Source organism: Micromys minutus (assembly GCF_963924665.1).
Source record: "Micromys minutus genome assembly, chromosome: 18".
NCBI classification, from domain to species: domain Eukaryota; kingdom Metazoa; phylum Chordata; class Mammalia; order Rodentia; family Muridae; genus Micromys; species Micromys minutus.
In genome coordinates this window covers 15,454,067-15,472,048 of record NC_137953.1, presented here as the reverse complement: position 1 = coordinate 15,472,048, position 17,982 = coordinate 15,454,067, and the positions used below count along the sequence as shown (strand labels likewise).

The window sequence follows — 17,982 nt, the reverse complement described above, 5'->3', positions numbered from 1 at the left end:
CTTCACAAATCTGGAGTATGTGAGGCTCTGCTGGGCTCTGTTTGATAACACTGAGTACTGTTATTGTACAGTGTGTCACTGATACTCTCACAGGACTTGCAGGATATGGTGTCCATTTGTTTCAGAGACACAGCCAAGTAAGCTGAAGGCTGAGTCAGCATGATGTCCCCATTAGAGTCTGGAATAATAAATATACAAACATTACACTTACAGGCAAATGAATCCATCTCAGTGTGATACATGTGACTCCTGTGACAACAGTCTCAAGCATCACTCTGAACTAATAGAAAATTGAAGGGAAAAATATAATGGATAAAAGCAAATTTAACATGCCATAATTGCAATGATTGAGATCACAAAGACATGGGAAACATACATGATTACAGTAGAACCTCACAGTGCTTCTGCACTGTCTGTCACAGCAGCACCCATAGCCTGAGAGCACCTGATCCCATCTCTGAGAGCTGGTACCCTTTATGGTCACAGGCTTTGTAGATGCTTACAGCTTCCTGGGCCTTTGCCTAAAGATTCAACATGCAAATCAGCTCAGTAAAGTTCATAATCAGAGGGACACCTGCTTTCATCTCAGTGATAGTGGGGTCAGCCAAACTGTTCACAGAGCAGCTCAAAAACTTACTAAGGGTTCCTAACTACCCTGTTAAATTTCACAACATTTATTGTTTTAAGAAAAAAACTATATATTTTAATCATGTTTCCCTTTCTCCAACATATATCAGATTCCTTCCTCCCCCTACCCACACAATTTCATGTTCCTTAAGGCTCTGTCCGTCTATCTAGCTATCTATCTTTCTATCTATCTATCTCTATCTCTCTATTTCTCTCTGAAGAAAATTAAAACTGTAAGGCAAAAAAATTGAGTGCTCTGTTAATACTATACTGTAAAAAATTCGAGAGTTTTTGGAACACTTTCAAATCTCAACAGTATCAGAGATTTCAAGCAACAGTGCATTTCATGTTGTGATCCTTAGCAAGAAGTCGAAGCAAATGAATCTTATTCAACAGTTAAAGAAAAATTTATACTGCTAAATAGCCTTCACACCAAGCCTATAAATGTCCTCAGGAGATAAGATTGTGAGAGACATGAACAGGAATCATTATGAATACGGATAATTATGCCTTACTATACTCCAAAATCCAAAGCTGGACCAAAAAGAACAAGATATTCTAAAGACAGAGCAGTTGTCCTACTAGGACATACTCAGGATGGGAGAATCTAGTATCTCAGTCTCCACAGTGAAAAAACAAATAGAAAAATTTCAGAGTGATAAGTGGCCTCAAGAAGCAAGGACAATAGATATTATACATTCTCTCCTTTGTGAAACTTACATATATAGTATGTCAGGTTCAAGTGTGGTATGAACTTGACATACATATATATGTAGTATGTCAACTTCATACTATATACGTAATATGTCAAGTCATGTACATGTATAAGTATGTATCTATGTATGTGTGTATGTTTATATGACTGTGGTACTTTTTGTGAATGTATATGAATGTGTACATATAAATGTATGTGTATATATGTGCTTGACATAGAAAGGAGAGACATAAAGAATGACAGACAGAAAGAGAAAGAAAGTGAGAAGTAGACTGGAAAGAAAAAGTGAGATATTGGTGTATACTGTGTGAAGTATACCTATCTCTGTATGTTCAATTTTTAATTACATATAGACAGAGAACTAAAGGCTGCCATATCTCTTGTAATTTCTATAAGCCATTACTGGATTTCCTATTTTATATTCATTCTTCCTCACCTTCCTAAGGCTAAAGAAAACTGGATCTAAATGGCTAACACAAAGATCTAAACACAGACATTTTGGCATTGAGAAATTTTATAACAAAGACATAAGAGGCATTAAGCACATTATTTTTCAATGGACTCTGAAATTTTTTTCTTAAGTATTTCATGCAGGTCAGCCCTGGGGCAGAAAGGGAACTGTGCATGCCAAGGGCTGTGTGTAGTGAATACAGCTGGGGAGAATCTTAAAGGGGTTTGTGTAGGAGCCTGGAGCACTGTGGTAGGAGTGCTGTAACTCTGTGTACAGTAGTAAACTGCCAGGTCTTCAGCCTGCATGCCGCTGATGGTCAGAGTGAAATCTGTCTCAGACCCACTGCCTATGAAGCGATCAGGGACCCCAGATTCCCTGGTGGATGCATAGTATGTCAGCAGTCTAGGGGACTGCCCTGCTTTCTGCTGGTACCAGGCCAAGTAGTTCTTCTGGTCTTTACTGTATAAAAGACTCTGACTGGACCTGCAGCTCATAGTGACCTTCTCTCCAGCTGACACAGTCAGGGATGGTGGAGACTGTGTCATCACAATGTCCCCGCAGGTGCCTACAATAGGGAATAGAGGGTGAAAAGGCATAAATTCACAGATTACAATAAAATTTGAAATTTGTCATTAAAATATCATTATAATGGCATAATGTCACAATACTATTATGTAAGAAATATTGAACTTTGGAATATGTTGCAAATTTCTTACTACAAAGAGAACACTTTGAAAATGTTTTAATACTTTAAATTTCTTACCAGACACCCAGAGCATCAGGGATATGAGGACATGGGTCTGTAATGCCATGTTGCTGCCCCTGCCTGTCTGATGCACTTCAGTCACAATGCAAAGGCCTGGTTTATGAACTCTGAGCAGCTGGGCTGGGCAGGAGGAACCCATGCAAAGTGGATGGAAAAGAAAAAGAAACACCTGGGGAGTGTGTGAGTGATGGTGTCAATCAACAGGAAAAATACCATCAGAGAGAGCATAAGAAAACACTGACAGTGATCAGCTTCCTCATTTTCAACAGAAATCTGCTACTGGATCTAAGAGGTTTGGGTAAAAACCAAGACAAGTGACTTTTGAAGAAATTTTAGAGGACCTATCTAAGATTGACCATTCTATAAAATGTAAGACATTTGAAAAATCACAAGAATACAAGAAATAAAAATGTTAGTAGTGGATATAGAAAGAAAGAGGAAAGTCAAAGAAATTGGAGCTAAATCTGTTCATTGTCTCCCATCTCCATATTGACTCTGATAATGAGACCGTGAGCAGTGCCTCAGGCATCGGAGCCCCAACTTCCAATTAAACATGGGGCAGAGATGCCAGGAGGAGCCTGATAAAATTACAGCCAATCTCAAACTAAAGACAATCCAACAGACACTAACAGTTTCCCACAACATCAGGGAACTTAAAGAGGGATCTCAGTTTGGGGAAATGGAGGAGAATAAAACAAACCAGGTTTATTTACCTCATCACACCTGGAGACCAGCACTGCCAAATGGTTTTATTCCACAAAGGAATTTTCTACAAAGTCTAGAAATTAGCAGGATTAAAACTGGTGAAAAGTGTCTTCATATTGCTCAGGCTTCAAAGATTCTCCAGGAGGGGCACAGCCAACTAAATCAAGTAATGATTTTACAGAGACCAGGCGTCCACAACCTCAGAGATTGTTCACATCTAAAGAAAAGAATTGTGGGGTGTGAAGGAAAATTAAGAGCAATTAATAGACATGAAATGACCACCTGAATTCAGGTTAGTGAATTATGACATATATATGAAGTGAATTATAATTATACTATTATATGTAAAGTGCATGAAACAGAAAAGTAAAAAAGAAAAATTTCATAACAAAGACTTAGATTCACATATATACCTGAGAACTGGAGAGAAAGAATCAGGAGACCCATAAAATTACAGCCAGCACTTGGTACTTAAGTTCTAGGCCAGTCTAATTTATGCATGCAGACGAGATCTCCAGAAGTATATCATTAATCAACTGACTACCAGAAAGCTCGTGATATTTGATAACCAAAGTGAAATATTTGTCTGATATTAATGTGCAAACATTAAGCCAGAATATTATTGAAATTAAATATGTATTAACAATATGCATTTTCTGCTATTTTGTATTGAATATATCATTTTATACAGCAAATTTCAGGTATTAAACATTAAATGGTTTGTGATAAGCATGTTCAGATCTCATTTCTAAACTGCTAACATACCAACCAACAGAGAAATGCCTTGTGGATTGAGAAAGCTCCCAATGTCTGGTGATGGCAGGCCTGGTTTTCCCTGAAGGCAATGGGCCTCCAAGAACACAGACAAAGCTAGTGGTCTCCTGATGGCAACAGATTGCTAGGGACAGAAACAAAACTGGTAGTCCCTAATGTCTGTAGGCCTCCAGGATTCCCAGCAGAAGTGTAGATCAGAAGAAGGAACACAGAGGACACAGCAGACCACATAGCTGCTGGGCTTGCTGGAGGAAAGGGCAGGTCCTGGGTAGCAAGGACTCCAGGGAAGCTGGGAGAGCTGAGCGTCAGGGTATGAAGTGGAAACAGGATAGGAGAAACTGGCTGCTGAGTTTTTCTGGAGGGTCCAAGAGGCAATTATTGGGATAGGGGTATCACATGGTGGTCCCCAATGGCTTCAGGCCTCCAGGATTGTATGTAGCAGTTTGGACCTGAAGCTGGAGCACAGCAGGGAGAGATTAGACCTCACTGATGCTGGGTTTGCAGAAGGACCCAGCATGGATGGGGATGTGGAGGATAACAGGGTGTGGATTGGAGCTGTGCATAACTGTCCTCTGAGAGGCTTCAACCAGCAGCTGACCAAAACATAGGGAGGAACTAACAGCCAAACATCATAGAGAACTCAAGGAGTCCTGTGAGAGTTATGAGAAGGTTTGAGAACCCCAGAGAGGATGCGAAATCCACAAGAACACCAAAAGAGTCAAACAGACCAGGCCTTGAGGGGCTCCCAGAGACTGAACAGCCAACCAAACAGCATTTATGGGCTGAACCAAGCTGCTTTCTACACACACCCTGCACATATGTAGCAGATGTGCAGTTTGGTATTCATGTCAGTCCCCTAACAACTGGAGCAAGAATTCTCCCTGTCTCTGTTGCCTGACTGTGAACCCTGTTCTCCTAACTGTGCTGCCTCTTCTGGCCTTATTAGGAGAACACATGCCTAGTCCTGCAGTGGCTCTATGTCCCATAGTGTGTTGGTATTCAGGGTGTGGTGAGAACCTCCCCTTTCTCAGAGGAGAAAGGGAGGAGTATATGGGAGAAAAATTGTTTAAGGTAGACTCTAGGAAAAAAGGGGTCTGCAATGGAGATGTAAATTGAATCAATTAATTAATTAATTAATTAATTAATTAACAAAATAGTTCCCAATCTCAAACTGAAAAATATACCAGGTGAGCAACAATCCCCTTCCATGTCTAACAACTTTTCATGTGATCTCAATCTTCACTAAACATTATAATTTGCTTTGTGACAGCTGCAGTGAACTCAGACTGTGCTCTTGTGTAATTTAATGCTTCTCGTTCATATTGGACACAGGGAGACAGGGGTCTGACAAATTCAAAGACTCCTGCAGTTAAGCATGGTCTTCTCACAGTATGTAATGACGGAGCATAGGGACTTGGACAGTAAAATTTCCATGTTGTTTTGTGAATAATCACAAAAGCCTGACAGCCTTAGTTACTGCTTTTGCCACCAATATGGTTTCCACAATATGTCCTAGTGCATTTGAGTTCTTGTCCTGTGGTTTAAGAAGCAGTACACACCAGCTGACTCAAAATAACACAAATAAATTTACTGTCACCTTTGGAGCCAGGAAGTCTGAAGATGATGACCTTGAGCTCCTGGGACATAACAGCCTCTTCCATTTAGCCACCAGGCCTAGAGACAGGGAAATTCAGTCTGAGATGCAAAATCAACTGAAACAGCTCAAGGCTGAACTGGGCTTTTCTCTTGAATTACATATCTTTAATACCCAATGATTGATGTGGCTACCCACTATCAGTGACAGAAAATAGTAGACATGGGACGATTTTCTATATACAAATAAAATGTTAATGTGATATCAGTTTTGGTAAGATATACAAGATAGGTCACACTTGAAATTTCAGTACTTAACATGCTGACACGTAGAAATTCCCATGGGATCAGAGCAACTTGGATTACAAAGCAATTTTGAAGCTAGCCTGTAATACATAGAAAGATTTTTTCTTACCGCTTTATTTTTTAAAAAAGAGGGATACATATACAAATTTTTAAAGGTACTTTGGCATAACATTATATAAATATTTTTGTCAGTGCTTAATTATTTTAGAGGATTGATAGCATATAATGAAATCCCACTAGTGACCATAAGCATGAAGTACATGTAGAACAGAACATAACATGGAAACAGATTTTTTGTTGAGTATACATTAAGCATAATGATCTGTGGATACCAAAATTTGCCACAACTATTATATTAGCTCTTGGATTATTAATGATTTAAGGTACAGGTGTACCACACTCTCAGAGGGTGATATACACTTATTATTATTTATTGGATTTCTTTTTTTTTTTTTTTTTTTTTTTTGGCCTTTGTTTATCTTGAGCTTCGTATGGTCTGTGAGTTGTTTCTGGAGTGTTCAGATCTTCCGGGGGTTAGTATCCAGTTATCAGTGACTGCATATTATGTCTGTTCTTTTGTGACTGGGTTATCTCACTCAGGATGATATTCTCTAGATGTATGCATTTTCTTAGGAATTTCATAAAGTCATTGTTTCTAATAGCTGAGTAGTACTCTATTGTGTAAATATACCACATTTTTTGTACCCATTCATCTACTGAAGAACATCTAAGTTCTTTCCAGCTTCTGGCTATTATAAATAGGGCTGCTATGATCATTGTGGTGCATGTGTTTTCGTTGTATTTTGGAGTGTCTCTGGGGTATATGCCCAGAAGTGAAATAACTGGGCCTTCAGGTAGTACTATGTCCAATTTTCTGAGAGACCCCCAGATTGATTTCCAGAGCGGTTTTACCAGTTTACAACTCCACCAAGAGTGGAGGAGTGTCATAGAAATATTTTATATTTAAAACTAAATAAATAGCAGGCCCACTGCCTTCAAGACTCACAGCCTGCCCCCATATTGCTGAGCATCCAGAGGAACTGCAGGAGTGCTCTCCCTCCTGAGCCCACTGGTGAATCCAAACTACCTCACCACTAACCATCCAGAGAGAGACCACTGGAAATAGATGGTTCCAAACAAAAGCCAGAGCCGGCTCACTGCGATTAGATCTCACCACCAACCCACAGATAGCTGAACATCCAGGAGCAATCTCCTCCCTGAGCCTATGGGCCCACAGACCCAAAGGAGAGAATAGCGATATGCAGAGACAAAAAGATTACCTAGCATCACAGATAACAGATGGCAAGAGACAAGCACAAGAACATTAGAAACAGAAACAAAGACACCTTGGAAAGATCAGAACCCAGTTCTCCCACCACAGCAAAAAAACAGATATCTCAACACACCAGAAAAATAAGATTTGGACTTAAAATTATACTTCATGACAATGATGGAGGTCCTGAAAAAGCACATGTATAACTCACTTAAAGACTTACAGGAGAACACACATAAATGAGGAGAATCCCTTAAAACACAAATCACTTAAAGAGCTGCAGGAAAACACAGCCAAATAGATTGAAAAATTAAATGGAAATAGAAACAATAAAAAAATAACAAAATAGATAACCCTGGATACAAAAAAACATAAGAAAGTGATCAGGAATCAACAATGCAAGTATCGCCAACAGTTCAAGACATGAAAGAGAGGATCTCAAGGGCAGAAGATACAAAAGAAAACATGAACACAACAGTCACAGAAAATGTGAAAACCAAAAGCTTCTAAACAAAACATCCAAGAAATCCAGGACACAATGAGAAGACCAAACCTAAGCATAATAGATGTAGAGGAAAGTGAGTACTCCTAACTACAAACCCACTAAATATCTTCAACAAAATTATAGAAGAAAACTTCCCCAACCTAAAGAAAGAGTTGGCCATGAACATACAAGAAGCCTACAGAACTCAAAATGCATTGGACCAGAAAATAAATTCTGCCTGACACATAATAGTCAAAACACAATAATAGTGGGGGACATCAACACCCCACTATTATCAAAGGACAGAACAGAGAAGCAGAAACTGAATGAAGACATAGTGAAACTAACAGAAGTTATGAACCAAATGTATAGGTTGCAGAGGATAGCATTGTCTGGAATCAATGGGAGAAGAAACCTTTGTTCCAGTAAAGTCATGTTTTCCCAGTGTAGGAGAATGCCAAGGGGCTGATATGGAATGAGTGCTTGGGAGAGGGAGCACCTTAATGGAAACATATGGAGGCAGAGGGGGGATGAGAGTAGGGAAGGTGGGATAACATTTGAAATGTAAATGCAAAGAATATCCAATACATACAAAAATCTATGATAATTCCATCTATGGTAATTGGGAGTTTTACTGGATATAGTAACCTGGGCTGGCATTTGTGGTCTCTTAGGCTCTGCATGACATCTATCCTATACCTTCCAGCTTTCACAGTCTCTGCTGAGAAGTCTGGTGTAATTCTCATAGGTCTTCCTTTATATGTTATTTTCCCTTACTGCTTTTAATACTCTTTGTTTTGTGTATTTGGTGTTTTGACTGTTATGTGATGGGAGAAATTATTTTCTGGACCAATATATTTCAAGTTCTGTAGGCTTCTGGTATATTCATGGGTATCACTTTCTTTACGTTACGGAAGCTTGCTCCTATAATTTTGTTGAAGATAGATATGTACTTGCTCTTTAAGGTGGGAATCTTTCCTCTCTTCTATACATATTATCCTTAGGTTTGGTCTACTTATTGAGTCCTGGATTTCCTGGATGTTTGAGGTAAGGAGCTTTTTGCATTTTCATTGACTATTCTGCCATTGTTTCCTATGGTATCTTCTGACTGTGAAATTATCTTCTATTAAATTTTTTGGTGATAAAAATTGTGTATATGACTCCTGATCTCTTTCCTAAGTTGTCTATCTCCAGGATTTTCTCCCTTTGTGATTTTGTTACTTTTTGTATTTCCATTTTTAGATCCTGGAAGGTTTTCTTCAATTCCTTCACCTGTTTGGTTGTGTTTTCCTGTAATTTTAAGGAAGTAATTCACGTCCTTCTTAAAGTCTTCTTTCATCAAGATGAGATGTGATTTTTAAATCCAAATCTTGCTATTTTTTTTTTGAGTGTTGGGGTATCCAGGACTTTGTGTGGAGGGAGAACTGGATTCTAATGAGGCTAAGGAGCCTTGGTTTCTCTTGCTTAGGTTCTTGGGCTTACCTCTACCTGTCTGGTTATCTCTGATGTTAGATGGTGTTGCAGACTCTGACTGGAGGTTGTCTCTCCTGTGAGCCTGTGAGTTTAGTTGTGTCCGAAGTCCAGGAAAACCAACTTTCTTTTGGCAGTAATGAGGTGCAGATCTGTGTTCTTAGGAGTGTCAGTACTCCTGGGAAACCAATGCACACTGGGTGGGATTTGGCTGTGAAGAGCTGTGCCACAGCATTAGCTCTGGGACACAAATGAATGCCAGAAGGACCCTGTCCCTATTTGCTCTGTGGTTTCTGTGTCCTGTGCTTTCCTGACAAGTTCTTCTTTGGCTACTTATTGTAGCAATAGTGGTAGTCTAACCTGTGAACCTAAGTGTGACAGCACTACTGGGAGACCAGCTCTCTCTGGGACAGGGTCTGGGTACAACAGACAGCTGTGATACATGGTTAGCTCCAGGGCACAGATGGAGACTGAATCTTCTTAGTTCTATTAGCAGTCTTAAAAAACAATCGGAATTTTTTCAAGTCTCATCAGGGAATGACATTACCAAAAAAAAAAAAAAAAAAAAAAAAAAAAAAAAAAAGTTTCTACTTAGTGCCCAAGTTTTGGTAAGGAGAGATTTTCCATTTAATGGCCCTTTGTATGTATCTAATTATGAGTCTGTTTTCTGGCTCACTTATGAGATCTGGAGAAAGTCTAGGCTCATTGCTCTTCTTCAGAATGTAATGGTTTTTTACATCACTGAATTTGTATTAACTTATTTTGTGCTGTAGAAACCTCATACAAGAATACAATTTTATATCTAAACCTGAGTGTCACCTAGGAAGGTACACACTTTACATTCTCATGGAATCAAATACATCAAGAAATAGTACTATAGCACTCTCTAGAACCAATTGTAGAGAGTGCAGAAGCACAAAGTATTCCAGCTCAAGGTAACATATGTATGGTGAATAAATCTTCCACCACTATAGTTATCACTTTCCTAGTAGGGCAAATACAACTCATAAAGGAACACTGTGACTGATGTCCTACTATAGAACTCACAAGAAGAGAATGTGACTGTCCCAATTCAAAGAAATTCTGGGCTGTACAGGAACCTCCAGATCAGCTTGGCCTATAAAATAGATCTCTAGGGAGAGACCTGATCAAAAGAAAGAAACAGACCCCACTCAAAAGTAAGAATAAATAAATAAATTGACAAAGGAAAGGTCTGGATTGAGATGGGTCCAGGATTACATGCTTTTTCCTCAGGTGTCATCACCAAGTTTGCATCCTTGGAATTCACATACAGAAAATGAAGTACTGATAATTGGATACTAACCCCAGAAAGCTCTGAACACCTCAGAAACAACTCACAGACTATATGAAGTTCAAAAAAAAAAAAAAAAAAAAAAAAAACAAAGGCCAAAATAAAGAAAATGAAAAAACATTATGCTTAATCTTTACACACCAAGAAAACTTTGACTATTTCCAGGTTACATTTTGTTTTACATGTACTTAATGCTCATTGTAACTAGTAAGATTTTAATGCATACTATCAAACCTTTAAAAAATCAAGTACTGACAAAAATGTATTCATATACTTTTATGCAAAAATGCTTAAAATCTGTACATTTATCTTTTTAATCAAGTTGTTCAATTTATAAAAAGGAAAGAAACTATTTAGAAATAAAAAAATAAAATAAAATAAATGTCTTCTGTTAAGTATTTTTAGTGTCCTAGTCAGGGTTTCTATTCCTGCACAAAGCATTATGACCTAGAAGCAATTTGGGGAGAAAGGGGTTTATTCAACTTACATTTCCACATTGCTATTTATCACCAAAGAAAGTCAGGGATGAAACTCAAGGAGGTCAGGAAGCAGGAGCTGATGCAGATGCCATGGAAGAATGTTACTTACTGGCTCGCTTCCCCTGGCTTGCTCAGCCTGCTTTATTATAGAACCCAGGTCTACGAACCCAGAAATGGCACCACCCACCAAGGACTAGGCCCAACCTCCTTGATTACTAGTTGAGAAAATGCCTTACAGCTGGATCTCATGGAGGCATTTCCTCAACTGAGGCTTCTTTCTCTCTGATAACTCCAGCTTGTATCAAATTGACCCCTTGTCAACTTAACACACAAACACAACACTATTATTTTCTTAATATTCCCCATAGGCTTAAGAGTCTCACAGTCTTTACAAATTCTTACATATTAAAAATGAAATCACTTAAAATATGCAGTCTCTTTAAAAAAATAAAAGTCTTTTTTGCAATTCAAAGTCTGTTAAGTGTAGGCTCCACTTCTTCCTTCAAGAGAAAAAACTATGAGGGCACAGTCATAACCAAAGCAAAATCAAACTAACCATCCAATGTCTGGGATCCACTCACAAACTTCTGGACTCTTCCAAAAGCTGGGATCACTTCTCCAGCTCTGCCCTTTGTAACTCACACCCTGTCTTCTATGCTCCAGCTGCCTGTTCTCCACTGCTGCTGCTGTTCTTGGTGGTCATCTCATGGTACTGGCATCTCCAAAACACTACTGTCAGTCCTGGGGCAATAACTGCCACTGAGGATGCACCTTCACCAATGGCCTTCCGTGGCCTCTCACAGTGCCAAGTCTCAGCTGCTCTTCATGGCCCCTTCATTCCTTCAAAACAAGTATCACCTAGATGACTCTTACATATTACCAAGTCCAGTCACAGCATGACATATAACCTTGGATATCTCTGGAGCATAGCTTCTTTGTGCTCTCAAGAAACACTTCCCAAAATGTTTCACCTCAGTGTTGCTGATCTCTTCTTAATCACCACTAATTTCTTAGTTCCAGCAGACCAGCATCAATATTCCCAGTAATGCAAGGGTTTTGCTTTAGTAGTTCTGATATCTTGTTAATCACAGGTGCTTCATTAGCCCAGCTAACCAAAACCACAGAATCTTCACAATCAAAACAGCAATAGCCCTGGCAAGAGTCTTTAATCTACCCTCTGAAATTTCACAAGCCAGGCCTTCATCTTCTGCACTGTTCTCAACATTATCTTCCAAGCTCCTGCACAACATCCCATAGAGCTCTTAATATGCCAATGGCTCTTAAAGCTCAAAGTTCCAAAGTCTTTCCAAGGTCCTCCTCAAAACATGGTCAGGTTGTCACAGGAATACCCCTGCTTGGGATACCAATTTGACTTAGTCATAGTTTCTATTCCTACACACACATACACACACACACACACACACACACACACACACACACACACACACACACACACACACATCATAACCAAAAAAGCAAGTTGGGAAAAGGGGGGTTTATTCAGCTTACACTTCCACATTGTTGTTTAACACCAAAAATTCAGGACTGGAACTCAAGCAGGTCAGGAAGTAGGAATTGATGCAGAGGCCATGGAGGGATGTTATTTACTGGCTTGCTTGCCCTGGCTTGCTCAGCCTGCTTTCTTATAGAACCTGGGTCTAAGAACCCAGAAATGGCACTGCCCACAATGGACTTGGCCCTGCATTCTTGATCACTAGTTGAGAAAATGGCTTAAAGGTGGATCTCATAGAGACATTTGCTCAACTGAGGCTACTCTCTCTGTGATAACTCCAGCTTGTGTCAGGTTTAAACCAAACCAGCCAGTACATTCTGTAATGTAGTTTGTATACTTTATTCTTTTAAAGTAAAAACTTTTTTGAAAGGACACAGTATATCCTAAGTGATACAAAAGTCAAAGCTAAATGGTGAGTGTATAAAGAATAGGCAGAAATGTGGACAGGGAGATGGGGGAGAAAGCAAGGAAAATATTAGAAAGCAAATGTATGTTAATAAAAATTAAAGTGGTAATTAGGAAGCAATCATAAAGGTCTAAATTTTGTCCACGTATGATTAAATTATAAAGCATATAGGATGGGATATACATCTATATCTGTTTACAAAAGCTTATTTCATTATTTGAAATCATTTGCCAAACAAACTTAGGGCTCTCTAATGAGATGTCAGAGAAAAAGAGAGAACTGAGAGACTGAGCCTCAGTGAGCTGCAACCTCAGAAGGTTTTTGTTCAGCCCCAGAGCACTGTGGGAGGAAACCTTCTACTCTGCTGACAGTAATATGTTGCAATATCATCAGCCTCCACAGGATCAATGGTGAGGGTGAAGTCTGTCCCAGACCCACTGCCACTGAACCTGGCAGGGACCCCAGATGCTAGGTTGGATGCATCATAGATGAGGAGTTTTAGTTTCTGTCCTGGTTTCTGTTGGTACCAGTGCATAATGTTATATCTAGATAAACTAACACTTTCGCTGGCCCTACAGGAGATGGTGGCCCTCTGCCCTACAGACACACCCAAAGAAGATGGAGACTGGGTCAGCACAATGTCACCAGTAGAACCTCGAATGACCAACACAGAGACCATTGTTAAATATGTTTAAAAACATTCCTAGCAGAAGACCTTTTAATTTAAATTTTTAAGAATAATTGTAGACATCACTCTGCGAAACGATAAAATCAATATGATTGGAGAAACTTAAAACCACTTACAAATACCCTAATTATAATGATCAAGAGCCCAGAGGCATGGAAAACCATGATGGCCACAGCGGTTGCACCCAACACTTCTCTGCACCCTCACCTGGAACCCAGAGCAGCAGCACCCAGAGCAGGAGTGTGTCTGTCTCCATCTCTGAGAGCTGCAACAGAGGATGCTTCTTAGGCTCCTGGCAGATGCTCTTAAAGTAGCCTGGGCTGCTGTATGATGACTCCACATGCAAATCAGCCCAGCAGAGTGTGTGCTGCTGCTCAAAGGGCACCTGCTCCAGTTTCACCCTCAGGGAGTTTATGTCAGAAGAGAATTTATCAGAGCATCATGTGTATCTTAAAGAAGCCTAAAAGTCTATTTTATTAAGTCTCTTCCATGTAGGCTTTATGAGGTGGGATGGGGGGAGTGCAAAATAAATGTACTATGTAAAGAATGTAAAACATTTTAAGAAAAATTTGACCTCTCATAATTATACAAATCCAGTGGTAATGTTTTCTAAGAGGAAATAAAAATACTTAGTGAAGTAATAAAAATTGATTTAATTTCCATGTTTTCATGGTTTCACACCTCAATGGGGGAGTGTCTATATGTGTTCATATTAATGTGTGAGGATGACTTCCCTTGCTATGGCATGTGGGTGGATATCAGAGGACAACCCTGTGTGTGGCTTTTGCCTTTGGCCTTATCTGGGACAGGGTTCACAATCCTCATGAGAGACAGGCTGGTGCAGTGTCTTCCAAGGATTCTCTTGTCTCTATCTCACATCAGCCATAGCATCAGTCCAAGTACAGTCACATGTTGCTGCTGCATCTCATTCTATGTGTGTTCTTGGGGTAAAAACCAGGTCCTCACATTCACATTGGAAGCACATTATCCATAGAGCCGCCTCCAGTTCACTTGTTAAATTAAAAACACAAGAAGAATAGTCTTCAGATTGAACATAAATAATGCTTAAGTAAATGTAGGATTTTCTGAAATAAAGAAAAGAGCTATATAAAGAAGATATATCCAGATACATGTAAAAGACCCTTTTGTACATATTTCTGTGTCCAAGTTTATTAACACATGTTGTCATAGTGATGAAAAGCAAAACAAAGTGAGTAGTATGTGTGTAAAATCTGTTTTGTCAGATATTACAGTCGTTATACGAGCTGGCTCCTTGGGTCCATTTGCATGGAATATCTTTTTCCCTTCTTTTACCCTAAGGTACATTCTATTCTTTGTTGTGGTGTGAATGTACCATCTGCTTTTTAGAAGCATCTAAAGATAGGTACTATTTTCAACTCCTATCTATTGACTTTGTCTTTTATTGGGGAACTGATACCATGGACATTTCATTATCAGTGGTGGGGTGGAAATTTTCAACCATTTTGATTTGGTGATTTGAAATTATTTATTCCTTTTAATATTCTATAACATTGTTTCCTGCTTCTGGTAGTCTATAATGTTTTCATCATAGGAAATTTCATCTCTAGGCCAGTGAAAAAAATCAATGTGTCCCACATGCTTCCTTTACCTTGAGAGGCACCTCTGTTTTTATGGTTGCGAATATTTTCTATGATTTTGTTGTAAGTATTTTGGGTTTTTTTTCATATACAGTAGTTTTATATGTCAGATCGAAGCCATTCAGGTAGCTTAATTTTAAATTGTAACTTTCCTGAAGAACTTAATTCTAAACACAGCCATATTCTGAGCTTCTGGAAGTGAGAACTTTGGCATGAATTTGAAAACCTAAAAAAATAGCAAAATTCAACCCATAATAATGGGGAACACAAAGGTGTTATGTCAAATACCCAACCCCGGAAGCACAGCATATGAAGATAAGGTATCGTGTATCTAACCATGTCATCTCTTCTTTTTTTTTTTATTTTTTTTATTTTTTCTAATTTTTTTGAACAACTTTATTTTAAAAAACAAAGATAAATGAACAAACCTTAAGCATTTTTGAATAAAAGTAATTGAATACATTTTTATCAGTGCTTGGCTTTTTTTAAAGGATTGATAGTGTGCATTAAGGTCTTAATAGTTACAATGAACAAAAAGTACACATAAAATAGGATGTAACCCGGAATTAGTCAAAGTTTACTGGTTGTGTAAGGATTGAGCATAATGGTTTTTTTTTTTCTTGAACTTCACACAGTCTGTGAGTTGTTTCTGGGGTGTTCAGAACATTCTGGAATTAGTATCCCATTATCAGTGACTGCATATTATGTCTGTTCATTTGTGACTGAGTTATCTCACTCAGGATAAAATTCTCTAGATGCAACCATTTTCTTAAAATTTTTGTTAAATCATTGTTTCTGATAGCTGAGTACTACTCCATTATGTAAATGTACCAAAATTTTTGTATCCATTCATCTACTGAAGGACATCTGGGTTAAGGATATCTGGGTTCTTTCCTGCTTCTGGCTATTATAAATAGAGCTGCTATGAACATTGTAGTACATGCGTATTTGTTGTATATTAGAGTGTCTCAGACATATATGCCCAGACGTGGAATAGCTAGATCTTCAGGTAGTACTATGTCCAATTTTCTGAGGATCCTCCAGACTGATGTCCAGAGTGCTTGTATCAGTTTATAACCCCACCAGCAGTGGAGAAGTGTTCCTCTTTCTCCGCAACCTCGCCAGCATCCTCTATTATCTGAATTTTGGGTCTTGGCCAATCTTACTGGTGTGAGGTGAAATCGCAGGGTTGATTTGATTTGCATTTCCCTGATGACTAAGGATGTCAAGCACTTCCTTAAAGGTTTCTCAGCCATTCCATATTCCTCAATTGAGAACTTTTTGTTTAAGTCTGTGCCTGATTTTTTAATAGGGTTGTTTGATTCTCTGGTGTCTAGCTTTTTGAGTTCTTGGTATATCTTAGATATTAGGCCTTTATCTGATGTAGGGTTGGTAAAGATCTTTTTCCCATTCTGTTGGTTGCCATTTTGTTTTCTTGACGATGTCCTTAGCCTTACAGAAAATTTGCAATCTCATTAAGTCCCATTTGTTAATCTTTGACCTTAGAGCTAGAGCCATTGGTGTTTTGTTCAGGAAATTTTCTCCTGTGCCAATGTGTTCTAAGGATTTCCCTATTTCTCATCTAATAGTTTCTGTGTATCTGGTTTAATGTGGAGATCTTTGATCCACTTACACTTGAGTTTTGTACACGGAGATAAGAAAGGGTCTATTTTCATTCTTTTGCATGCTGAGTGCCAGTTGGACCAGCACCATTTGTTGAATAGGCTGTCCTTTTTCCATTGAATGTTTATTGCTCCTTTGTCAAAAATCAGGGGACCATATACATGAGGGCTCATTTCTAGATCTTCTATTCTATTCCATTGATCCACGTGCCTATTTCTGTACCAGTACCATGCAGTTTTCAGCACAATTGCCTTGTAATATAGCTTGAGGTCAGGGATAGTGATTCCCACAGATGTTTTTTTGTTGTTGAGGATGGATTTCGCTATTCTAGGTCTTTTGTTATTCCATATGAAATTGCACATTGATCTTTCCAATTCCATGAAGAACTGGGTTGGAATTTTGATGGGGATTGCATTGAATCTGTAGATTGCTTTTGGTAGGATGGCAATTTTTAAGATGTTGATTTTTCCAATCCATGAGCATGGGAGATCTTTCCATTTTCTGAAATCCTTCTCAATTTCTTTCTTTAGAGATTTGAAGTTCTTGTCATACAGGTCCTTCACTTGCTGAGTTAGAGACACACCAGGGTTTTTCATAGTTTTTGTGACTATTGTGAAGGGTATCTTTTCCCTAATTATTTTCTCCACATTCGTCCTTTGAATACAGGAAGGCTAAGGATTTGTTTAAGTTAATTTTATATCTAGCCACTTTGCTGAACTTGTTTTTCAGCTGTAGCAGTTCTCTGGTGGAAGTTGTGGGGTCACTTAAGTACACTATCATGTCATCTGCAAATAGTGATGTTTTTACTCCTTCCTTTCCAATTTGTATCCCTTTGATTTCCTTTTACTGTCTAATAGCTCCAGTCAGGAATTCCAATACTATGTATAATAGATAGGGGGAGAGTGGGCAGCCTTGTCCAGTCCCTGATTTTAGTGGGATTGTTTCAAATATCCCACTGTTAAGTTTGATGTTGGCTATTGGTTTGCTGTATATTGCTTTTATTATGTTTAGGTATAGACCTTGGATTCCTGTTCTTTTCATGACTTTTAACAAGAAGGGGTGTTGAATTTTGTCAAATGCTTTCTCAGCATCTAGTGAGATGATCATGTGGTTTTTTTTCTTTGAGTTTGTTTATATGGTGGATTACATTGATGTATTTCGGTATATTAAACCATCCC

The 17,982-nt window shown here is 38.7% G+C and overlaps 1 gene segment (V, D, J or C); it reads right to left on the bottom strand.

Moving 5' to 3' along the window:
• Positions 1–13,199: 13,199 nt before the first annotated feature.
• Positions 13,200–13,553, bottom strand: LOC308432395 (Ig kappa chain V-III region PC 7175-like). The segment is given in 1 exon: positions 13,200–13,553.
• Positions 13,554–17,982: the final 4,429 nt, after the last annotated feature.